Source organism: Pantherophis guttatus, chromosome 3 (genome assembly GCF_059756535.1).
Source record: "Pantherophis guttatus breed Tessera chromosome 3, ASM5975653v1, whole genome shotgun sequence".
Taxonomy (NCBI): Eukaryota; Metazoa; Chordata; class Lepidosauria; order Squamata; family Colubridae; genus Pantherophis; species Pantherophis guttatus.
Window position 1 is genome coordinate 212,916,021 of NC_142065.1, and position 26,290 is coordinate 212,942,310.

At 44.5% G+C, this 26,290-nt stretch overlaps 1 protein-coding gene across 1 annotated transcript in view; it reads right to left on the reverse strand.

Annotated features, from left to right (window-relative positions):
• LOC148114985 (uncharacterized) overlaps positions 1–26,290 on the reverse strand; it is a 451,234-nt gene that overhangs the window by 184,392 nt on the left and 240,552 nt on the right. The gene's annotated exons all lie outside the window — the stretch shown is intronic.

The window sequence follows — 26,290 nt, forward strand, 5'->3', positions numbered from 1 at the left end:
GGAACAGAAGTTGCCTTCAGAAGTTGTGGGAGCTTCATCACTGGAGGCTTTCAAGAAGAGACTGGACTGCCATCTGTCAGAAATGGTCCCCCTTGACTAGTGGGAGGCGGGAGGCTGGGCTGACCCTCTGGCGTGGGGAGAGAGGCTGAACCAGGGGTCGTGTCTCCTAACCCCAGCCTCCCCCCCCCTCCCAGCCCAGTTCTTCCAATCTCCAGTCGGAATCCTTTATCTACCCAGTTTGGCCCTCCAGGACCAAAATGTGGGGCGCACACATACACACCCTGGCTAGCGAGAGGCAGAAGGGTGGGGCTGACATCCCAGCGATGCCAAAAGTGCTTTCCCCAAAGGCAGCTGAACTTCCTTGGAGTTTTTCCCTGAGAAGGTTTTGCTTCTCATGCAGAAGATCTGAAGAAGTTTCTTGGAGGAGAAGCGAAATGTTTTTCAAGGAGAACACTCCTCACCCAACCCAAGGAAGTCCACTTGTCTTTGGGAGAAGCACCTTTGGGACAACCGTGACCTGGATGATGGAGGATCTCCATAGACATGGCGTTCCAGTGGTCCTTTCTCTTCTAGCCACAATGCCAAGTCAACTAGGGGTGACCTTCAGGAATGCTTCCCTCCGTGGGAACAGGGGGATCCCTGTCTTTCTCCACATCTTCCATGGAGACTTTGGGGTACCATAGATGGGAAGGGCTATAGGGGGCCATCCTGGAAGAGGCAGCTGCCCTCCTGCCCCAGATCTCTTTCTGGTTCTCCTGATTTCTGGTGATGGAGGCTTCCCTTTTCTCTTTTCTTCCCTTGTGGGTTTTCCTTTCATTCACTGAAGACGGTGGCCTCTTTCCCGGTGCCAAGGGAAGCCCTGAGTTTCCACTCGCAGGGATTAATCGCCCAGCTCAATGACAGAGGAAGCTTCTCAACACCCTGAGGCCAAGGTGGCCTTTGAATCATCTCTGTCATTGGGAGGAAGAGAGGGAAGAGAAGTGAGGAAGGATAAGAAGCATTGACTTCCGACACTCACTCTCTCTCTCCCCCCCCCTCTCTCTATTATTTTGCTTATTTATTTGTCAGGCATGTATAAGATAACAGATACCTGCCCGGATGTCATCAAATACTCTCTGTGCATGCGTCTCTGTGCATGCACAAAAGTTTCTGCACATTATTATTATTATTATTATTATTATTATTATTATTATTATTATTAATCAAATTTCTATACCGCCCTACTCCCGAAGGACTCAGGGCGGTGAACAGCCAAGATAAAATACAGATAATACAAACATTAAAAATCCATTAAAATTATTAAATTTTTTGGCCAAAAGAAATTTAAAACACCCAATTTATAAAACAGATTAAAACGATTTACAAATTTAAAAGGGAGAGTTAGGCCAGGCCAGCCTGCTGAAATAAAAATGTTTTGAGAGCATGACGAAACGTGCGCAGGTCCGGGATCCTCCGTATCTCCGGGGGGAGCTCGTTCCAGATGGTGGGTGCCCTCACAGAGAAGGCTTTCCCCCTGGGGGCCGCCAGTCGACACTGTTTGGCCGACGGCACCCTGAGGAGCCCCTCTCTATGGGAGCGTACTGGTCGGTGAGAGGCTATTGGTAGCAGAAGGCGGTCTCGTAAGTACCCTGGTCCGATGCCATGGAGCGCTCTAAAGGTGGTAACCAAAACCTTGAAGCGCAGATGTGGCACAGGTGTGAGCGAATTGATAGCAAAAATCACCCCTGCAGAAGACCTTACACCATCCCAGATAAATGGCTGTCCAAACTCTTCTTGAAAACCCCCATCGATGGAGCACCCACAACTTCTGAAGGGAAGCCATCACGCTGATTAAGTGTTCTCACTGTCGGAACATTTCTCCTTAGTTCTAGGTTGCTTCTCTCGATTAGTTTCCATCCATTGCTTCATGTCTTGCCTTCAGGTGCTTTGTAGTAATAATCTATTCTTGCTTAGTCTTCCTCAAAGCCTGTATACCTTCCAACAATGCTTTGACCTGTGGAAGTACAAGATCCTTCTCTATTCTGAAATAATCGTGACAAGGTTGGCGCAGTGGTTAGGGGGCAGTACTGCAGCTACTTCAGATGACTGATAGTTCAGCAGTGTCACTGCGTTTTTGTATTTACCAGATGAGCTTTTATTTTTGGACTTTCAGACTTACCGTAGCTTGCCAAGTTCTTATCTTTAAGCTAACTGCGCATGTCCACATTCTTTCACTTTCTTCTCACTTTCTTTGTTCTCCAGCCAGGAGAGGTCTGGCCGGGGAAAGCTTTGCCAAGATGTAACTAATTAGCTAGTGAGATGTTTTATTTTCTTTATAACAAATAAATGAGTTTTTCTTAGAAAATATATCTTCGGGTTTATTTTCTTAAAGGATGCTTCAAGGGAAAAGCCTCGATCCACTTCTCTAAATCAAGGTGCAATTACCCAAAAGCAGAATGGGATTAATTGCCACCCTGACAAGCAGATCAGCGGATCAAATCTCACCGGCTCAAGGTTGACTCAGCCTTCCATCCTTCCGAGGTGGGTAAAATGAGGACCCAGATTGTTGGGGGCAATAGGCTATTTAGTAGACTGTCTTTGGTGTAAGCCGCCCAGAGTCCTCAGAGAGTGGGCGGCATAGAAATAATAATAATAATAATAATAATAATAATAATAATAATAATAATAATAATAATAATAAATAAAAATTTTATTGAAGTTACAGAGTCCCACGGTTATACATCCCACTGATTAATCATTCTAGCTGTCAGGAAATTTCTCCTTGGTTCTAAGTTGGCTCCCTCTTTAATGATCATCCATCTGTTACTTCTTGTGTAGGCCTCAGGTGCTTTGGAGAATAGGTTGACTACCTCCCTCTGGGACAGCCCCTCAAATATTGGAAGACATTAGGAATGTACTGTATATGTGGTGGGACCATATAAAATGGCCTACTTGGTGGTGGCCCAGAGGTGAAATTCAGCAGGTTCTGACAGGTTTGGGAGAAACGGTAGTGGAAATTTTGAGTAGTTCGGAGAACCGGCAAATACCACCTCTGGCTGGCCCCAGAGTGGGGAAGGAATGGGGATTTTGCAGTATCCTTCTCCTGGAATGGGGAGGGAATGGGGATTTTGCAGTATCCTTCCCCTGCCACGCCCACCAAGCAACACCACGCCCACCAAGCCATGCCCACAGAGTTAAAAAAAAATGGAATTCCACCCAGTGGTGAAATGCTCCCGGTTCGGACCGGAGTGCCCGATCCGGTAGCGATGGAGGCGGGTGGTTCGGAGAACTGGTAGCAAAAATCCCTGCCCCCCCCCCCCGCCATTGCCCAGCTGAGCCGTGCAATCATCAGAGACTTTTTAAAAATTTTAAAAAGCATTTTTTCTACAACCTCTTTGGCCGAAAAAATGCTTTTAAAAGTAAAAAAAAAAGCCTCTGATGATCGCGTCCGAAGAGGTTATAGAAAAATGTTTTTAAAAGGAAAAAAAGCTTCTGCTGATCAGGCAAGTCAGCTGGGATCATCAGACGCTTTAAAAGCATTTTTTTTTACAACCTCTTCAGCCAAAGAGATTGTAGAAAAAATGCTTTTAAAAGTTAAAAAAAAAAAGTTGGCCACGCCCACTCAGTCATATTACCTCTACCACCAAGCCACGCCCACAGAACCGATAGTAACAAATTTTACATTTCACCCCTGACACCAGCTATGTCATCTCCCCGTTTCTGGCACACATTCATGTGCAAAGACAAGCTGGCCAGCACGCATGTGAGTTCCGGAAACCGGAAGAGCAGCCATCCGGTACACATGCGTGTGTCGGGCAGCTGCTACTCCAGTTTCCGGCATGCACATGCACACCAGTCTCCCGATTTCTGGCACTCCCGCTCATGTGAAGACCAGCTGGCCGGCACGCTGGAACCCAGAAAAGTAACAGGTGACAGCTCGCGTGCCTGGAGAGATGGCTCTGCGTGCCACTTCCGGCACACATGCCGTAGGTTCCCCATTACGGAGCTAGACAATGCACACCCAACGGAGACGTTCACTAAGAAGTGAAAACAAGGCTATTACCAGACCGACGTAATGCAAAGTTTATATACCAGCCTTTATGTAGATATTGTGTTTGTGTATGTATGTATATCTACTCATCGCGGCCAACTCTAACTACACCCTCTGATTTAATATCTGAAACTTAATTACAAGACTTAACGTGCTACTGCTTTGTTTATTACCCCAAAGTGCTTTGCTGCGGGTTTCTTTCCTCCTCCCACGCTGACTTAAGCCACAAATTAATAATGCTCTTGGGTTTCTCTCTTTCTAATGAGCTCTTGTCCATCTCTCCATTTCTCCTCACCCATAAGCCACGCGAAAATCGGTGTCCCATCTTCTAGAGGCGCGGTTTGTCAACCTTAGCGAGTTTAAGATGGGTGGACTTCGATGACCAGAATTATTCCCCCAACAGGCCCGGAATGGACATGTAAATTAAGATTATAATCTTTGATTCTGTTTTTGTAAAATTAGACAGTCTTATTGTTATATTTCTGCCAGTTTGAAAGCACGTAACAAATGCAAGTAGAGAAATAGGGACCATCTTTGGTGGGAAGGTAACAGCGTTCCGTGCGCCTTTGGCGTTGAGTCATGCCAGCCACATGACCACGGAGACGTGTTCGGACAGCGCTGGCTCTTCAGTTTTGAAACAGAGATGAGCACCGGCCCCTAGAGTCGGGAACGACTAGCACATATGTGCGAGGGGAACCTTTACCTTTACATTGTTATAGATATGGCTTGCACATATTGTTGTGTAAAAGCAAAACGTAGTTCTAATATTATTACCTTTGAATGTGCCAAAAAGCCTTTTTCCTTTTTTTTTCTCCCATTACTCTACACCCCCTCTTTTACCCTTCCTCTCTTCTTACTTTTTCATAGTTTTCTTTTATTTGTATCTTATACTTCAATAAACTAATAAAAAAGTTTTTTAAAAAAGATTATAATCCTGCCCTGGTTTGAAATCATTTCAAAAGTGGCTGGTCTGACCTCAATTTATTACTGATTGTTTAATAAATGTTCAAAGTTGTTGTTGTTGTCAGTCATAAAGTTGTGTCTGACCCATCACGACCCCATGGACAACGTTCCTCCAGACCTTCCTGTCCTCTACCATCCTCTGGAGTCCATTGAAGCTCACGCCGACTGCTTCAGGGACTCCATCCAGCCACCTCGTTCTCTGCCGTCCCCTTCTTCTTTTGCCCTCCGTCGTTCCCAGCATTGGGCTCTTCTCCAGGGAGTCCTTCCTTCTCATTAGGTGGACAAAGTATTTGAGTTTCATCTTCAGGATCTGGCCTTCTAAAGAGCAGTCAGGGTTGATCTCCTCTAGGACTGACCGGTTGGATGGCCTTGCAGTCCAAGGGACTCGCAGGAGTCTTCTCCAGCACCAGAGTTCAAATGCCCCAATTCTTTGGTGCTCAGCCTTCCTTATGGTCCAACTTTCACAGCCGTACATTGCAACTGGGAAAACCACAGCCTTGACTATACACACTTTTGTTGGCAGGGTGATGTCTCTGCTTTTTGGAATGCTGTCTAGATTTGCCATAGTTCAAAGTTCAAAGTTCATTGTGCATCATTCATCGTTCATCATTCAAGGTTACAATGCTGAAAAAAATGACTTACAACCATTTTTCACACCTGGCATTCCCAGGGTCATGGGATCAAAATTCAGATGCTCGGCAACTGACATGGATTTATGACGGTTACTGTGTCCTGGGGGGGTCACATGATCCCTTTTTGCGACCGTCCAACAAGCAAAGTCGATGGGGAAACCAGATTCATTTAACCGTGTTACTAACTTTAATAACCGGTGATTCACTTAACAACTGTGGCAAGAAAGGTCGTAAAATGGGGCAACACTCACTCAATAACTGTCTCGCTTAGCAGCATAAATTTTGGACACAATTGTGGTCGTACGTCGAGGACTAACCTAGAACAACCTTCCACTCCAGGGGAAGGTTACTGCAAAATCCCCATTTCCTCCCGATCAGCTGGGACTCGGGAGGCAGAGAATAGATGGGGGTGGGGCCAGTCAGAATTTTTACTACCGGTTCTCCGAACTACTCAAAATTTCCACTACCGGTTCTCCAGAACTGGTAAGAACCTGCTAAAACCCACCTCTGCCCCTAACCTTTGTCTGTTTCAGCACAACTTCATCCTTCAGAAATGACAGAGTTGGAGGGGACCATGGAGGTCTTCTTGCCCAACCTCTTTCTCAAAGACCATCAGTGGTTGATCCTATCAAGGCTCCTAAATTCCAGAGAAGCTTCACCTTCGGCTGTGGACCCCATAGGCAAGACTCAGCAAATGACAACGTTGTGCATTTATGACATTGTCAAGGAAATGAGCTTGTTTCTGGAACGTGTTGAGTGGCGGGATACTAGGACATGATGGCATCATTGGTTCAACCATGTCAGGATCTTGTTATTTTGTGGTCCTTGTGGCTTGTAATGGGCAGCTGGGCAGCTGTGGGGAGCAGAAGGAAGGGAAATCACCTTTGTGGTTTTGTTGTCGTCCTACAACGGACATGAATAACTTTATTCAGGTTAGCTTCATCATGTTGCATGTGGTGATGGGTTATTATATACAAGAAGCTTAGTAATGGCATCCATAATAGGCCATGAAATTTAAATATGATTGTAATAGGAGGTTTTTAGGTTTGGCATAAGTGCAACGATCGTTTGCTAGGCCACATATTAGCACAAAGATTTATTTGTTTATTTATCTCGGCTCTGTCTCTCATCCAGTCCGTGGCCATCAAAAAGAACCAAGAAACAATGTCAAGCGGCTCGACAATTTAATCATACGAGCTGTCCTCAATTTACAATTTCTCTCACTCAGTGACCATTCAAAGTTACAACGTCGCTGAAAAAGAGTGACTGATGACTGTTTTTCACATTTATGACCATGGCGTTTGAATATTTGTAACTCGGGTTGGTAGTTAGGGTGTCGGTCTGAGCTCTGAGCTTGGTGATTTGGTTGCAAACGTTTCATCACCGTTCGAGAAGACATCGTCCATGCGTTTTGAGTTGTGCTCCTCTGTAGCACACAGGTCTAATAATAATAATAATAATAATAATAATAATAATAATAATAATAATAATAATAATAATAATTTTATTTCTATACCGCCCTTCTCCCGAAGGACTCAGGGCAGTGTACAGCCAATTTAAAAACACAAGACACAACAATGATTAAAAATTAAAATAATTAAATAGATTTGGCCGATTTAAAACCCCGAAAAATTTAAAATACCCCAATTTAAAATTATTATATTGATAGCCTGGCCTGGCGGAACAACAGGGTCTTCAGTGCGCAGCGAAACACCCGGAGGTCGGAGATCTTACGTATTTCTGGGGGCAGTTCGTTCCACAGGGCTGGGGCTCCCACAGAGAAGGCCCTCCCCCTGGGTGTCGCCAGCCGACATAACTTGGCTGATGGCACCCTGAGGAGACCCTCTCTGTGGGAGCGGACTGGTCGGTGGGAGGCTACTGGTGGCAGAAGACGGTCTCGAAGGTATCCAGGTCCAATGCCATGGAGCGCTTTAAAGGTGGTAACCAACACCTTGAATCGCACCCGGAAGACCACTGGGAGCCAGTGCAGCTCGCGCAGGAGGGGTGTCACACGGGCACAACGAGTTGCGCCCATAACCACCTGCGCGGCCGCATTCTGGACCAGCTGGAGCCTCCGAGCGCTCTTCAAGGGGAGCCCCATGTAGAGAGCATTACAAATACCTTTTTATGTGATGCAAATTTATTTATTTATTTATTGTTCAAATTTAAATACCGCCCTTCTCCCGAAGGACTCAGGGCAGTGAACAGCCGAAGATAAAAATACATAGAATACAAAATTTAAAAATAGTTTAAAACAAATTAAATAGTATTTTGTTTTAATTACAATTTAATTACAATTAAATTTTAATTTAATTACAATTAAAACACCCCCAATTTAAAATCAAATTAAGAACTAAATTACTCAATTAAAAGAGTTAGGCCAGCCCGGCTTGTTGGAATAGGAAGGTCTTGAGGGCACGGCGAAAGGGGCATAGATCTGGAATCCTCCTTATCTCCAGTGGCAATTCGTTCCATAGGGCAGGTGCCCCCACAGAGAAGGCTCTCCCCCTGGGGGCCGCCAGCCGACACTGTTTGACCGACGGCACCCCAAGGAGCCCACCTCCGCGGGAGCGTACTGGCCGGCGGGAGGCTCTTGGTGGCAGAAGGCGGTCTCGAAGAAAAATTAGTTTCCATGTTGTTTGTTCGGATATTTCTGAGTCATGGTCTGATTTCAGTCTGTTTGATTGGCTGGCTCTTGTTGCTGGGCTGTAGTTAAGTACTCAGAAGCACCCAGATAAACAACTCTAATCCTAATCTGCATTACACAGATGGTACTCAACTACAGCCAACAACAACTGCCAGCCAATCAAACAGTCCGAAATCAGATCATATGAACATATGATGAACAACATTCAGATTAATTTGCATCTCATAAAAAGGTACAGACAAGCACAACTCAAAATGCACGGACGATGTCTCCTCGAACGGTGACAAAGCGTTTGCAACCAAATTGCCAAGCTCAGAGCTAAAACCAACAACTTAGCTGGGGTCGTCAGAGGCTTTTAACCCCTTTGGCTGAAGAGGTTGCAGAAAAAAATGCTTTGAAAAGCCTCTGCCGATCCCAGCTAAAACGCATGATCATCAGCTTTTTTTTTTAACTTTTAAAAGCATTTTTTCAGCCGAAGATGTTGTAGAAAAAATGCATTTAAAAGTAAAAAAAAAAAAAAAAAGCCTCTGATGATCGCGCGGCTCTGCTGGACATGGTGGGGGGGGGGCGCAGGAATTTTTGCTACCGGTTCTCCGAACCACCCGCCACCATCGCTACCGGATCGAGTGATCCGGTCCGAACCGGGAGCATTTCATCCCTGCCTTAAAGGTCCAGGAATATTCCTAATGGGAGGCAATACTCTGTAGTTACAAGGAGGTTTCAACTCTGTGGTCAGAGAAGAGGAAATTGGTGAGTCACTCACTAGAAACGATGAGAAGAAGTTTTCGAATGCACCATCTGTCCTTGAGTTTAAAATAGCTCTGTGTCTAATCTAGAAGTATCTGGAAGACAAATTTGCACATTTTTCTGACAGCCTTCTAAATTATTCCACACCATGGAATGAAAAACCAAATAGATGACAGGGATTGCAAAATCCAGTGAGTTCTTTTTAATCTAACATTTGTTAATCAGAGATAGGAAAATCTCCAGAAATTGAGATACAGGTAGACTTTTAACTTCAGATCACAGCTGAACCCGGAGTGTTGGTCATAAATCAATGTAGTCATAAATCGAGTCATCACATGACCAGACGATCAATTTTATTACTGGTTTTACTACAGCCGTTAACCAAATATCAGGGTCATTCAGCAAATCATATGGTCGTAGGTCTGGATCCAGCTGATGGCTATCCTATGGACATTTTTTGTTTGCAGAAAATAGCCAAAGAATATTACTTGCAAGTTTCTCTGAAGCTACCAGAACCAAAGTGGTCCATTGAGGGTTTTCTTGTGACAATTGAGGGGCCCTTTTTTGGCCCCAGGAAGCTGCAGGGAGGCCTGCTAGGCCCAAAATGGGCCGGGGGGGGACACTGTGCTCTCCTCTGACCCCTGGGCATGCATGTGTGATCCCCCCCGCCCCCCAGACATGTGTGTGTGCCCCCCGGGCATGCGTGTGTGTCTCCCACTTGTGCCCCCCCAATGCACGCATGGCGAACGATGCTACCATTTTGCCCGAACCGGTATAAACCAGCTGAATACCACCACTGCTTTCATTGCATTTCACTTTCCTACATTCAGTGTTTCTTTCTGGTCCCATAAGAGTCCAGAGAAGAGCAAGAAAAATGATTAGGGGACTTGAGGCTAAAATATATGAGGAACGGCTACAGGAATTGGGTATATTCAAGTTCATGAAAAGAAGGACTTGGGGCCACATGATTGCAGTCTTCCAATATTTGTGGGGGTTTTGCCAAGAAGAGCCTTTGGCAGGTTGCCAAAGATATCAAAGGTTGGTGATAAGGCAGAGGGACTGGTTATTAAGAATTTTGCTTTGGACTAATTCTCAGCTGTTTTAATAAAATAAGTTTGTTGAGGACTGAATTGTGTTTGGTAATCACTACTTGGGCCCTGGTCACAACAAGTGTTTTACTGCTTGTAGGAATGACCAACTTAGACAAACAACATACTTGCATATAAACAGAGAGCAAACTCTCTACTCCGTTCTAGAACTGATGATGTGACCTAGTTGGGTAACGAAAAATCTGCAAGAAATTACCAACTCAGAAAGCACAGTTTAAAACCCACAGTTTAGCCGTATCATAGTCTTTCTCCTGAGTAACCTATCTTCTACTTAGAGAGAGAGTAGACCAAGAAAAATCTAAATATTTCAAGTTAGAGACACCAACCCAGTAAATTTTTCAGCCTAGGGGAAGAAGTCTCTCTCTCCTTTAACTTCTGTGATGGGTTTACGTTTTCTATTGACATGAAAGCATGGTTTATGGCTCTCTTTTTTTCATGTTGAGCAACACACCAATTTTTGCATTCTTTTCTTACGCCTTGAGCAAGAAATTCCTTTTCTCTCTTTTGGGGTAATTTACAAGTGACAGTGAGAACAGTTAACCAGTGGAACAGCTTGCCTCCAGAAGTTGTGGCGTTTCCATCACTGGGGGGTTTTCAAGAAGAGATTAGACCGCCTTTTTTCTGAAATGGTATAGGACAGTGGTGAAAGGTGGCACGTAGAGCCATCTCTGTGGGCATTTCTGAGCCTGAGTGGCGTAGGAGGCTAATGCCTCCTACTAAGGCAGCATTTAACATCCAGCTGCCTGCAATTACTGCGAGTTCAAATCTCACCAGGCTCAAGGTCGACTCAGCCTTCCATCCTTTCTAAGGTAGGTAAAATGAGGACCCGGTTTGTGGGGGCAATAAACTGACTTTGTATAAAATATACAAAAGTATGAAGGCTATTGCTTAATGCATTCTAAGCCGCCCTGAGTCTCCGGAGAAGGGCGGCATATTAAAAATAAATAAAAATAAATAAAATAAAAATGTGAACTGTCGCCTCAGCTCAGCTCAGCTCCGCCGCACATGTGTCTGTCCTCCCACCGGCCAGCTGGTCTTCAGGTCTCTGCCGTGCATGCACGGAAGGTGGAGCACATGCAGGGGGGCAGGGTGCATGTGGGGGGTGGTGCACTCTTGCAGAGGGTGCATGTGGGGAGGTGTGCACATGTGGGAGCGCATGGGGGGCGGGGCACATGCGGGGGCAGGGCAAAATCGGGGATGCACATGCACAGTGGGTGGGGCACATATGGGGGACGTGCATGCATGGGGGCGGGGCGAATGAACGGGAGTACACACGCATTGCATTTTGGTGGTTCTCACTCGCGTGCTTTCACACACACGCATGCATGCTTTGGCCACTCAGTCTGGGAAAGTTTAGCCATCACTGGTATAGTTTAGTTTAGTTTATTTATACTTATATGCCGCCCTTCTCCCGAAGGACTCGGGGCGGCTCACAAAGATAAAACAATAAAACAGTCAAATTACAACTAAAATACTCAATTAAAATCCCCAAGAATGAAGTTAAAAGCTCCCATCAGATCAGCAAATTCGTTGGAAAAGCTACGTCTTCAGGTCACCGCGGAAAGAGCGGAGGTCAGGGGCCATCTGGAGGCCTGAGGGTAACCCATTCCAGAGGGTCGGTGCGCCTACAGAGAACGCCCTCATCCTGGGCGCCATCATCTGACATTGTCTGGCCGATGGCACCCGGAGGAGGGCAGTCCTATGTGAGCGCACTGGGCGGTTGGAGGCAGGGAGAAGGTGATCCTGCAAGTACCCCGGGCCCATGCTATGAAGGGCTTTATAGGTAAGTACCAGCACCTTGAAGCGGATCTGAAGGACCACCGGTAACCAGTGCAGTTCGCGCAGGAGAGGTGAAACACGGGAGTAACAGGAAGCCCCCGTAACAACTCGCGTGGCCGCATTCTGGACCAGTTGGAGCCTCCGGGTGCACCACAAGGGCAGCCCCATGTAGGGTTTCCTGCTTGAGCAGGAGGAGGTTGGAAGAGAAGACTTCCAAGGTCCCTTCCAACTCGGCCATTCTGTTTGAGTGCAGAGAAGAGCAAGCAAGAAGATAAGGAGTTTGGAGGCTCAACCCTATGAAGAACAGTTGAGGGAACTAGAGATGTCTGATCTAATGAAGAGAAGGGCTGGGTGTAACATGATAGCAGTCCTCCAGTACTCGATGGGCTATCACAGAGAAGAATGGGCCAACCTATTCTCCAAAGCACTTCAGGTCAGGACAAGAAGTTACAGGTGGAAGCTTATCAGAGAAAAATTGAACGTAGAACTAAGGAGACAGTAAGAAGAAATAACCAGTGGAACTGAAGTTGTAGGTGCTCCACCTCTGGATATTTTCAAGAAGAGACTGGACAACTTTTTGTTTGCAATGGTATATGATTGGACTTGAAGATCTCCAATGTCCTTTCCAACCCGATCATTGTACGTTCGTTGGGTTTTTCCAAAGTGAATCTTCATAAATCTTACTTCTCCACAAATATAATCTTGGGATCAGGCTGCTAAGACTGTTATGACCTCCTGCTGATGATTTATTTTTATATGGTGGTGACTGCTTTAAATTCACATTTTCCACAGGATGGTTTAGAGAAGACGCTGCTCTTTTGCATAGAAGCTAATTCTGCTTTTGTTTTCTCGTTTGGCTCCATTATGTAATTTATCTGGGGCAGGGGTGAAATCCAGCAGGTTCTGACAGGTTCTGGAGAACTGGAAGCGGAAATTTTGAGCAGTCCGGAGAACCAGAGGAGCCTTGGTAGTACAGTGGTTTAAAGCACCCTGTTATTAACACAGCTGCCTGCAATTACTGCAGGTTCGAATCTTACCAGGCTCAAGGTTGACTCAGCCTTCCATCCTTTCTAAGGTAGATAAAATGAGGACCCAGATTGTGGGGGCAATAAGCTGACTTTGTATAAATATACAAAAGGATGAAGGCTATTGCTTAACGCATTGTAAGCCACCCTGAGTCTCCGGAGAAGGGCGGCATATAAATCAAAATTAAAAAAAATAAATAAAACAGCAAATGCTACCTTTGGCTGGCCCCAGAGTGGGGTGGGAATGGAGATTTTGCAATATCCTTCCCCCAGGAGTGGGGAGGGAATGGGGATTTTGCAGTATCCTTCCTCTGGAGTGGGGTGGGAATGGAGATTTTGCAGTATCCTTCCCCTGCCACGCCCAACAAGCCACATCCACAGAATCGGTAGTAAAAAAAATTGGATTTCACCACTGGTCTGGGGTTTAGCCAACTTCTCCAAACCAGAGACGTGATCATTAAGCAATCAAAGTCAACACTTTGGAACATGTTTGTGGCTTTCCCTTATGCCTTTAGGTGATGTGTAAAGATCTGTGAATCACAACCCTTAATGTGGAAGTCTAATTTTCCCTAGGTTCCAGTAGGTTTTTCACCACCTAAATCCCCAAATATCTGGATTGGGGATTTATGTTTGGCTCAGCTGGAGTTTTCTTCACATCCTAGTTGCCCAAACTGTGTGACTCACCTGAGCGGCTGATGGTTTGGGTATTGTGCAAATAGGAAAAGAGAAATATGACAGGAGAGAGAGAGAGAGAGACAAGCCTGTGGGAAGGCTGTACAGTTTATAATTAAGCAGGCTGACTCGGAAAACCGGTTGAGTTTATCTTCAAGGAGAGGAAGGAGAGAGCAGAACTGGTCCATGAAACCAGCAGCTGAAACAAGTCCCGAAAACTAGGAAAGTTATCTCTGAATGAAAAAATTGTCCTGATGTTTTTTTTTTGTTGTTGTTGTTGTTTTTAAATTTGATTTATATGCCGCCCTTCTCCGAAGACTCAGGGCAGCTTACAATGCGCTAAGCAATAGCCTTCATCCTTTTGTATATTTATACAAAGTCAGCTTATTGCCCCCACAAACTGGGTCCTCAATTTACCTACCTTAGAAAGGATGGAAGGCTGAGTCAACCTTGAGCCTTGGCGAGATTCGAACCCTGCAGTAATTGCAGGCAGCTGGTCTTAATAACCAGCTTAATAACAGGGTGCCTTAAACCACTGTACTACCAAGGCTCTTTTTTTCAGCTGGGAATGGAATGAAGGCTATCGGTCAGGCCCAAAGTATGGACCATAATTTATTTTTATTTATTTTATTTTATTGCAATTTATATGCCGCCCTTCTCCCGAAGGGCTCAGGCCGGCATATAAAGATAAAACATACAAGATAAAAATTCATATAAAAATATGAATTAAATATAAATTAAAATCCAATTAAAATTAATTAAAATTATTACAATGTAAAAACCCCCCTCAACGGGTCAGTCCATTTGATGAAAAAGCCACGTCTTCCGTTCGCGGCGGAAGGAGAGGAGGTCGGGGGTTGTCCTAAGCCCGGTGGGCAAACCGTTCCAGAGGGTCGGCGCTCCCACAGAGAACGCTCTCCCCCTGGGGGCCGCCAGCCGACATTGTTTGACTGACGGCACCCTGAGGAGGTCCGCTCTGTGAGAGCGCACAGGACGATGGGAGGATGGCAGAAGATGGTCCTGCAAGTACCCCGGGCCTAAGCCATGTAGGGCTTTATAGGTGAGCACCAGCACCTTGAAACGAACCCGGAGGACCACCAGCAGCCAGTGCAGCTCGCACAGGGGAGGTGTTACACGGGAGTAACGAGAGGCTCCCGTAACAACCTGTGCGGCCGCATTCTGGACTAGCTGAAGCCACCGGGTGTATCCCAAGGGCAGCCCCATGTAGAGGGTGTTACAGTAATCCAACCGAGAAGTAACAAGGGCATGAGTGACCGTGGTGAGGGCATCCCAGTCTAGGAAAGGGTGCAACTGGCACACCAGGCGTACCTGTGCGAAAGCCCCCCTGGTTACGGCTGTCAAGTGATCTTCTAAAGACAGCTGTGAATCCAGGAGGACACCCAGATTGCGAACCCTTTCAGAGGGAGTAAGTACCTCCCCTCCGATCACGAGTGACGGAACCACTAGATCCCGGGATGCCGGCATCCACAGCCACTCGGTCTTGGATGGGTTGAGTCTGAGTCTGTTTCTTCCCATCCAGGCCCGCACCAAGTTAAGTTCTAGTTAAGATGGTTTATTGCTCAGGCTTATACACGAGAATCTGTTCAACCGACGGTCAACAATAAATTGATGCTAGATAAGTGTCAGGGAATTGTGCAGCCGGTGTCCAAATGGAGTCAGAGACGCTGACACGAACTTGTGGTTTTAGATCAGAGGTCTTCAAACTTGGCAGCTTTAAGACTTGTGGACTTCAACTCCCAGAATTCTCCAGCCAGCTGGCTGGAGAATTCTGGGAGTTGAAGTCCACAAGTCTTAAAGCTGCCAAGTTTGAGGACCCCTGTTTTAGATAAATAAATATATTTTACAACTATATACACAGCAGACTAGATAGTCAGGCAAACAGGAGCACCATGAGCTAAATCAATCCAGCATGAGGTAAATTTATCAATTTATCATGAGGTAAATTCTTCCACACAGGGCACACAGTAAAAGTGCCACTTCGGGCAGGCGTGCCATAGGTTCACCATCACAGCCCTATACCATTTCAGAGAAATGATTGTTCAACCTCTTCTTAAAAGCCTCCAGTGTTGGCGCATTCACAGCCTCTGAAGGCAAGTTGTTCCACTGGTTAATTGTTTTCACTGTCAGGAAATGTCTCCTTAGTTCTAAGTTGCTTCTCTCCTTGATCAGTTTCCACCCGTTGCTTCTTGTCCTGCCCTCAGGTGCTTTGGAGAATAGCTTGACTGCTTCTTCTTTGGGGCAGCCCCTGAGATATTGGAAGACTGCTATCATGTCACCCCTGGTCCTTCTTTTCATTAAACTAGACCTACCCAATTCCTGCAACCATTCTACATATCTGGTGGGAGCTCTATCTTGAAGTCATCGTAGCCTGCCTCAAATTGGACTCTTATTTTAAAAGGACTATTGAAGTCTTCCTGCTTCTGAAAGAAAAGTTTCTGGTTTGGGATGCAAGATCTTTTCCAGATATCCTTAACACCAATAACTCAACCGAGCAAGTTGGGGGGAAAAAAACATACAAGATTATTTCAATATATAATTACCGTGGCGAGATTATTATATGCCCAGAGATGGAACTATTTTATGGTGGGAAAGGTAACAAATAAAATAATAAATAAAGTAAAAACAGATCCAACTAGATGGTCACTGAAGGGCCCTCTTTGTTCTTAATATTGTAAGAGAGAAATTGCTTGCAATTATATCCAGCACATAGGCAGGCACATTCCTTTCTAGTAGGACTCTTACTTCAAGGCCTCTCAGTTGTCACAGATAAGAACAGTCTAGGTGATTTACACTTTGAAGGTCAGAGTAACAGAGATGTCCATATTGTTGTTTCAACAAGAGATAATTTGAAAAATACGCTTCAGTAACTTTTTAGAAGAATTATTATAACTGTTCTGCAAACTCAGTAATTAGGAAATGTCAATTAAAAATGACAAATGTATAGGACCATATGAATTGCTGACTTCACAGAATCCTTTGTTTGAAACTGTATAAATGTTCTGAGTTGAAAATCATATGGCGTTCAAACACTTGATAGCGATACCAAGGTTTGATCCTTTATTGCAATAAATAATTAAGCTGATTCTGTCTGCCCTAAACGGGATGTTTCTTTAATTCCCATCTCCACAACAATTTGACACTACCTACTATGGAGGATGTTATTGAAATGGACAAATTGACTTCTTTGATTAGAGAAAAGATATTATCTGCTGTATATTTGTTAGTGATGGGAAACCACTTATGAACTTCTTGCATACAATAAAAAACAAACACTTGTGATTTATGGTTTTGATGTGTAGGCAGGATAGCTTACTGAATGTAGAATCAAATCATGTAATTGAGAGAGAAGCTCTATGGAGATTCTAAGTCATCCAAATCATGTCCCAAAGGTGTTTTTTTCAAGAGGCAACTGGACTTCCTGTTTTTTTCTTTGAAGACGTTTCACTTCTCATCCAAGAAGCTTCTTCAGCTCTGTGTTGAGATGATAAGAACTGAAACGTCTTCAAAGAAAACCCAGAAAGTCCAGTTGCCTCTTTTTCTTTTTTCTCCTTTATATTAGTTTGGGTTAGTTTTCATCTTCTTGTTTACACATTTTAATAAAAATATATGTATACCAAAATGACTCAAGTGAACAAGAGCGAACTTGGTAGAATAATCCATGATGGATTGGTTTCCAAACCTCAGCCTTAAAATTGCTGTGCACTATTTCTAATATGGAGCCAGCATGTCTGCTATCTGCCAACTCCAGATTGTTGCGATTGTGGTCTTAAAAGTCTCTTGTCTTTGCAACCTATAAACAACAATGCCTGTGAGGTTAAGAAGAAAAATGAGAGTCCGTGGCAGAATTTGAAGAACAGCTCGAAGATGGGAGAGAAAAACGGTGATCTAGATTTTCTTGGATTCACCTGAAGTTAAACTCAGAGGGGGAGGGGAAGAGATCTCTCTTTTCAGTGGATCTAAACCAGGTGTCAGGGTTCCGACCGATGCCCTAATTAAATCATGAGCCTCGAGCCAAGCTTCAAAAGAAATCCAGTTATTTATTAGGAGCTCCATGTCAGCACATACGCAAATGAAGCCAACTCTGACCCCACATAATTTACGGCCCTAATCCTAACCTTATTCCCCCCCCCAGGGTGTGTCATCAATCATATTTGCCAACAGGAAGCAACTTCGTGCGTTGTAGAGACCATTCCCCTCCGGCCGCTGTCAGTAACCCTGTGAGACAGCCTTGAGAAAGATATGCCTGGAATGTGCTCCTGTCTGTGGCTGCCATGTTGCTTCATCGGTTTCCCACCCCCCTTGCCTATGGCAACTCGAGAGCAGGTCAGGGTGTCAGGTTTCGATGCTATCTCAAAATAAATGAATTTCCAAACTGCCGATCTTTGAGGAAATTTTCTCTTTATTGAGCATAGTGATCTGTCCCTGGTGTCAGGTTTCGGTGTTATCTCAAATAAACTTCATTCTCAAACGCAAAGTCTCTGAAGAATCTTTTCTTTATTTAAGAATAAAACAACGTCATTCCTGAACTCTGGGTGCAGCCAAAACTGGCATCTCCTTCCAAATCCCTCCCTTTCCGTTCTTCATCCCCAATGTCTCATTGGCCATCATGCAGATCCATCTCTCCGTCCCAAGCACTTCTATTCACAGGAATTCCCCCCTCCCTCTATCTCCTAAGTAACGTTATCTACCAAAGAGCAGGAAACTAAGTGAAAGTTCATCTCAGCATTAAAGCAAGGCTTCTCCCTCTCTCATTCATGTCAGCGCTGGGGAGATCACAAATTGGAACGCTGACACCTGGTTCTTTCGCTGTCAGTACTGACCTTTGCCCTCCAATCCCTCCCTTTCCGATCCCCAATTCTCTGTGTCTCATTGGCTATCTTGCCACTTTCCTCATCCCTTCTCCGTCAGATCACAGGAATGTCTCCCCCTCCCATCTCCGAAGAGACAGAATCTTCAAAGGACTTAAGTAGGCAAAAGTTCAAGCTTCTCCTCTCCTTATATATGTCAGTGCTGGGATGCTGACACAGGGATGCTTTGTGAGTTGACATTAGGGGTGTCAAACTCGATTGCATTGAGGGCCGCATCAGGGTTGTGTTTGAACTTGGGGGGGGCAGGGTGGGTGTGGTCAACTCAACATCACTCGTGTCAGGGGTGCCTGAGGTGACGCAAGCTCTCTGCCAGCAAAAACAGTCCCCCGAGCTCTGTTTTCACCTGCGACTGACTCCTGCAACACTCTGCCAGGAAAAACGGAACTCGGGAGGGCCACCTGCAGCCCTCATGAGCTCGGTTTTCAGTTGTGACGGCCTCCTGCAACTGTCTGCCAGTGAAAATGGAGCACAGGAGGGCCACCCACAGCCTTCGTGAGCTCTGTTTTCACTGGCAGAGGCGCTGTGGGCCGGTCCTTTGCTGTTTCCAGGGTGGCCTGGTGGGCGAGATCTAAGCACTCTGGAGGCTGGATCCACTCCCCAGGACTTGAGTTTGACACCCCGGATCTAAACATATTCAGGGAATGGGAATTGAGATCCAGAATAGTGAGATTGTACACTAATGACATGTTAGATACCTCTCATAAGTATATAAATTACAGTGTCCTGCACCAGGCGGACCCAGAGGCATAATTGTGCATCCAAGAGAGTTTTGTAATTTTGGAAGCAAGGATCTCACAAACTGGAGGAGTAAATGCTGAAGATTTGCTGCAACTCGAGAAATATTTAGGAGCGAGAGGCAGTGACTCACTCATGAAGGACTAATTTATCTCTCTGCAAAACAGTGTTTAGCCTGCGTGTAGCTGCTGCTGTATCAGGAAAAGTTCACCGAGGGGAAAAGAACAAAAGTTTTTTTTTCCCCTAATAGAAACTGTACAAAGGGCTCTTTAGTTGAATCTTGGGAGAAGGTTCAGAAGTTCAGCTTTATGGTGTGATGTTGTGTCTCGGGCATTTGTTGTATTTGATGGCCAAATGGCAGCTTTTCAAGTTTCCAACATTGGGCATAAACAATTTACATATAGTAACAGCAGCACAAATTGGATTTTTCTTCCAATAGTTTTTTTTTTTTAAGTAAAACATTAGCAGGGGAAAAGATATTGCGAATCCCGCAGATTCCATTGTGCAAAGATACAATTTCAGCTAAGTTGAAACTACTTAACGCACACAGTTGGGAGGTGGAGGGGGAAGCCTTTCGTTATTCAACCTGAGAAATTTCCTATCTCGCAATTAGTTAGAGCGAGTTGGTTGCTAAGGGAAAAACTTCAGCCTTCCATTTTTACAAGCTTATGCTGAAAATGTGAACTAAATTAAAGAAGGTAAAGCCATGTGTCAGGTTTCAAGGTCGTCTCAGATAAATTGCATTTCAAACAAAGTCTTTGATGAAAAAAAAACCTCCCATTTATTAAGCACGACATTCTAACCCCCGACTCCATCGTAGCCAACATGACTTCCAGACCCAAAACCCTCCCTTTCTGTTCCCCACTCCCCTGCACTCATTGGCCATCTTCCAAGTCACTCTACCCCTAATCTACTGCTCCAGCTCAAAGGAATTTCCCCCCTCCCATCCCATCTCCTAGGGGATATTATCTCCAGGGAAAATAAGTAGGTGAAAAGTCAAACGTCCCTTTCCAGACGCCTCCACTTCTCCTTCTTATGTCAGCACTAGAGTAAATGCAGCTTGAAGTGCTGACACCATGTTAATTTGCCAGTGCAAAGTACTACAAAGCCCATAGTTCAGGTATTATAAACTTTATCCAGGGATGAAATGTTCCCGGATTGGACCGGATTGCCCGATCTGGTAGTGATTTTTCTCTGTGGTTCGGCAATCTGGTAGCGATCGCCACCTGGGTGTCGTTAAAACCAGGAAGTAATGGGGTTTTTTTACTCTCTGCACATGCGCAGAAGATTTTGCACATGTGCAGAAGGTGTATGCAGCATGTGTGCTTCCGAACCAGTAAGGAAGGTAAATAGATTTCACCCCTGATTCTATCCTACATGCTGGTCCCACCCATGTCCACTGCTGAATTCATGTTTTCTCATCCACTTTTAAACAAAACAATGTGAATCTCAACCCTAATCAAGCAGAGGAGCCTCAGTGATCCATGATCTTGTGACTTCACTCCATTTCCAGAATCATTTGTGCACTGGGTGTGACTGACTCTCTGTGCCAAGATCACCACCTGGCTTGTTTATGTGGATCTACAGAAGCCATTCAGAGAACACCTGCTTCATACCAAGGAGATGCCTGCAACTTGACGGTGTCCTACATATGAATAATTGCTTCCAACTATTAAAAAGGTTAAAAGCAGGTGACTCAGTGGCTAAGATGCTGAGCTTGTCGATCGAAAGGTCGGCAGTTCAGCGGTTCGAATCCCTAGTGCAACGTAACGGGGTGAGCTCCTGTTACTTGTCCCAGCTTCTGCCAACCTAGCAGTTCGAAAGCAGGTAAAAAAAAAAATGCAAGTAGAAAAATAGGGACCACCTTTGGTGGGAAGGGAACAGAGTTCCATGCACCTTTGGCGTTGACTCATGCCGGCCACATGACCATGGAGACGTCTTTGGACAGCTCTGGCTCTTCGGCTTTGAAACGGAGATGAGTACCGCCCCCTAGAGTCAGGAACGACTATCACATATGTGCAAGGGGAACCTTTACCTTTACCTATTAAAAATGTGGGAAGTCGAAGGGAAGTTGAAGTGGGCTGGAGGACACTGGGGCAGGTTGGACTTAACATCAAACGTTCTAGGAAGTTGCCAGAAGAATAAGTTGGGGTTCCAACTCAAGCCAGGGTTGCATGAGTAAAAAAAATCAAAATGAAATCCAGACAGTTGCAAGGGAAGGAGATTTATCTATTCCTCAAAGCAAAGAGCTTTGCCTCTGGGGGTAGCTGCAAAGAAAATGTGATACAAAAGGGCTGTTTTATAAGAGAGTGTGTCCTTGTTGTAGGTCTTGAAGGGTGTGTCTTGAGGGAAATGTGCAAGTGTTGGTTCTAGGGCAGAGGTGGGTTTCAGCAGGTTCTGACCAGTTCTGGAGAACCGGTAGCAGACATTTTGAGTAGTTCAGAGAACCGGTAGTAAAAAATCTGACTGGCCCTGCCCCCATCTATTCTCTGCCTCCCGAGTCCCAGCTGATCGGGAGGAAATGGGGATTTTGCAGTAACCTTCCCCTGGATTGAGGAGGGAATGGATATTTTACAGTATCCTTCCCCTGGAGTAGGGTGGGAATGGATATTTTACAGTATCCTTCCCCTGGAGTAGGGTGGGAATGGATATTTTACAGTATCCTTCCCCTGCCACGCCCACCAAGCCACGCCCACAGAACCGGTAGTAAAAAAAATTTGAAACCCATCACTGTTCTAGGGTGATACTTGAGGGCCATGAGAATGCATAAGTATGTCATCTATGATGTTTATAAGTATGTTTAACATGCATTTTCGTTGGGAGATAGTTTTAATTAACTCCATTTGTGTTTTTAGGGCTTCTTTGATGCATGGATTAATTCTGGGTAATTTATTTGGGGGTTGGAGGACGTTTGAGTTTCCCCTCTTTGCTATTTTTATTTTAATTATTTTAGTTCCAGCTTGACTGTCAATTATCTAGCGGAGATGCTGATTGTCAGGCTACTGACAATCAATCAATCGATCAATAGAATACTGTGGATTCTATTAATATTTAAAGGAAGATGGAGACAGTATAAGGAATAAATATATATATATTGATATAAAACTACCCACAAGATGTTTTAGCAATAGCAGAACTGGGCACTCTCCCAAGGAATCTAGTTTAATACGAAGAAGGACCAGGGGATAGCAGTCTTCCAATATTTGAGGGGCTGCCACAAAGAAGAGAAGGTCAACCTATTCTACAAAGCACCTGAAATTAGAAGCAGCAGATGGAACGTACTCAAGGAGAGAAGCAACCTAGAACAAAGGAGAAATTTCCTGAGAGTTAGAACAATTAACCAGTGGAACAACTTGCCTCCAGAAGTTGTGAATTCTCCAACACTGGAGCTTTCTAAGAAGAGATTGGACAACTATTTCTCTGAAATGGTATAGGGTTTCCTGTCTGAGCAAGACCTCCAAGTTCCCTTCCAACTTGGTTATTGTGTTATTTCTGATATATTTGCATGTCATGGCAGGGCCCTCTCTTGGGCAGAACCATCATCCCTTCAGGTAGCACCAGTTAGACATACAGTAGTTGCCAAAATGGTGGAAACCTTTTGGGAAAAGTGTATTTTTTAAAAACTAGCTAATAACACCATTTTTTATTTTTTTTTGGAGTAGTACCATAAAATTATATATCAATGGAAAGATAATTTAATCAAGAATGTAATGCAATGACTTTTATGAAGGATTTGCCATTAGAATAGCAGTTACGGTGTAAAGAAGAAAAGTGAAACACGTAGAAAAAACGAGATATGCAAAAATGATCCCCATGTCAGTTAATACTTCGTTGGGTAACCTTTAGCATGAATTAGGGCCTTACAACGTCTTCCCGTGGAGTGAACCAAGTCTTTTAGCTCTGCAGCTGTTCTAATGTGAAACCAAGATTGAATGATGGCTTCTATGAACTGGGTTTTATTGCTGGGTGGCTTCTGACTAACAAGTTTCTTTAGTCGGCTCCATAGATTTTCAGTTGGGTTAAGAAGGTCTGGACTATTCCCAGGCCATTCCAACAGTGGAATAGGATTATCTTGAAACTGCCCCCAAAAAAGTGGTGTTATTAGCCATCAAACCTCAAAAATACACTTTTCCCAAAAGGTTTCCACAATTTGGGCCACTACTGTATACTGCATCTGCATCTGGAGGTTCCTCATTGGCCAGTGATAGACTCATCCCCAAACTTTGCATTGTTCAACTTTGAAGAAGCAAGTGTGTAGGATGTGAAGGCAACGCCTTCCTTACTTACCCTGAATCTACCACCTACAAATTTCATACTTCCTACTCTGTTAGTCTTTTATTCAAGGCAAAGTTAATAGGCCTGCAGTGATTCAAACATGCCAAAGAAGACTCTCTGCTTCTATTATGACACAAGCTGCCACTTGTCTTCTCTCTAGGTGTGGTTTTACAACAGATGGAATCTGGGAGAAGGGCAAGGAACCGAAAGCTTCCAATTAAGAATTGCTTAATTGTGGTGCGCGGAAGTTTTCTTCTTAACATAAATATGTGTGTTATTATTAGAACTATAGTAAAGGTAAAGGTTCCCCTCGCACATACGTGCTAGTCGTTCCTGACTCTAGAGGACGGTGCTCCTCTCCATTTCAAAGCCGAAGAGCCAGCGCTGTCCGAAGACATCTCCGTGGTCATGTAGTTGGCATGACTCAACGTCAAAGGCGCACGGAACGCTGTTCCCTTCCCACCAAAGGTGGTCCCTATTTTTCTCCTTGCATTTTTTACATGCTTTTGAACTGCTAGGTTGCAGACGCTGGGACAGGTAACGGGAGCTCACCCCATTTACGCGGCACTGGGGATTCGAACCGCTGAACTGCCGACCTTTCGATCGACAAGCTCAGTGTCTTAGCCACTGAGCCACTGCGTCTCAGAACTATATAATTATATAAACTATATTATATAGAACTATATACGTTTGTTAAATGTAACACATATGATTATTAATATTCTATTTGCAGCAAAAGGAGCGATACTTGGAATATGATTGGCATAAAAATAACATATTGAAATATTGAATAATTAAATAATGAAAGCTTATAATTCAACAAAAATATAAGCATTATTATCTAGGATTCTATAAGCTTGTCAAACATAGTAAATATGATGAATGTTATTTTGTTTGTATTAAGATGTGGATAGAAAGGGAATATTTTTTAAATATAACAGTGGCATAATTTAAAAATTAGAGAGGGGATGGAAATTAGAGAGAGGGAGGTTAGTGGAATACACATTTTTATATAATAAGGTGAAGTTAGTAATAACAGGGGTAATTAGAATTTTAACGATGGTAGTATTGAGAATGTTTGAACAATATGATTGGCATAAAAATAACATATTGAAATATTGAATAATTAAACAATGGAAGATTATAATTTAACATAAATATTTGTACTATTATCAAAACAATATATAAAATTGCCAACTGCACTAAATATGAAGAATATTATTTATTTGTACTATATAAGCCTGTTAAATACAACAAATATGATTATTAATATTTCATTTGTAGTAAAAGGAGCGACATTTAGAATATGGTGATTGGCATAAAAATAACATATTGAAATATTGTATAATCAAATAATGTAAGATTATAATTCAACAAAATATGTGTACTATTATCAAGACTATATAAGATTGTCAATATGAAGAATATTATTTTATTTGTACTAAAATATAAGATGCTCAGGTGCCATATGGTTCACACAATGATATGATTGTAAAAAATAAAAATACAAAACTTGGGGGGGGGAGTTTTCTTCTCCAATCCTAGAGGTGGAAGAGTTGAAGATCTGGAGAGGATGGCCTTATTTGGCCGAGCAAAAGAGCTGCACTTTTGCCATGATATTAAAAAAAAAAAAGATGTGGAGACTCTAGAAAGAGTGCGGAGAAGAGCAACAAAGATGGTGAGAGAAGACTGGAGGCTACAACATGAAGAACGGTTGCAGGTTGTCTAATCTAGTGAAAAGAAGGACGAGGGCTCCTTCAGAGGAGGATGGACCTGGGAGAAGAGGAGGTCAACCTATTCTCCAAAACACCTGAAGGTGGGACAAGAAGCAATGGGTGAAACCTAGGAGTGTGCTTCACATATATTTACCACTGATTCACCCCGTGCACGTTTTCCTCACTTGCACACCTTCCACGCATGCCCCCGACCTCAAAAACGTGCCTAAATAGCATGACTTGGAGCCGGGGTGTGTGTGTGTGTGTGAGCAGGCTGCTACCAGTTCGCCCGAACTGATGCAAACTGCCTGAATACTACCTCTGATGGAAACTAATCAAGGAGAGAACCAACCTAGAACTAAGGGGAAATTTCCTCACAGAACAATCAACCAGTGGAACGTCTTGCCTTTCAGAAGTTGTGGGTGTCCAATGCCGGAGGGTTTTAATTGGAGAGCCATTTGTATGAAATGCTATAGAGCAGTGATGGCTAACCTTTTTGCCGTCGCGTGCCAAAAGCGGGGGCAGCGCGGGGAGGTCGCCCATGTATGTGCCCACACCCATAATTCAATACACCCCGCCCCCACGCATGCGCATGTGACCCCCCCCAAGTCCCCCCGCTTTTAGCACGTGATGGCACGATGGGCCCGGTAGGCCCGTTTTTCACCCTCCCCAGGCTCCAGATGCTTTCTAGAAGCCTGGGGAGGGCAAAAACGGCCTTCCCCACCCCCTGGAGGCCCTCTGGAGGCTGGAAACAGCCCATTTCCCAACTTCCGGTGGGACCAGAAGGCCCAAAAATCAACTGGCCGGTGCACACATGTGCGCTGGAGCTGAGCTATGGCAACACTCACGTGCCCGCAGATATGGCTCCGTGTGCCACCTGTGGCACCCGTGCCATAGGTTCGCCATCATGGCTATAGAGCCATGATGGCAAACCAATGGCACACGTGCCACAGGTGGCACACAGAGCCCTCTCTGCAGGCATGCCAGCCGTCGTCTCAGCCCAGCTGCACCACGCATGTGCGTGTGCCTCCCGCCAGTCAGCTGATCTTTGGGTCTCTGCCACGCATGCGTG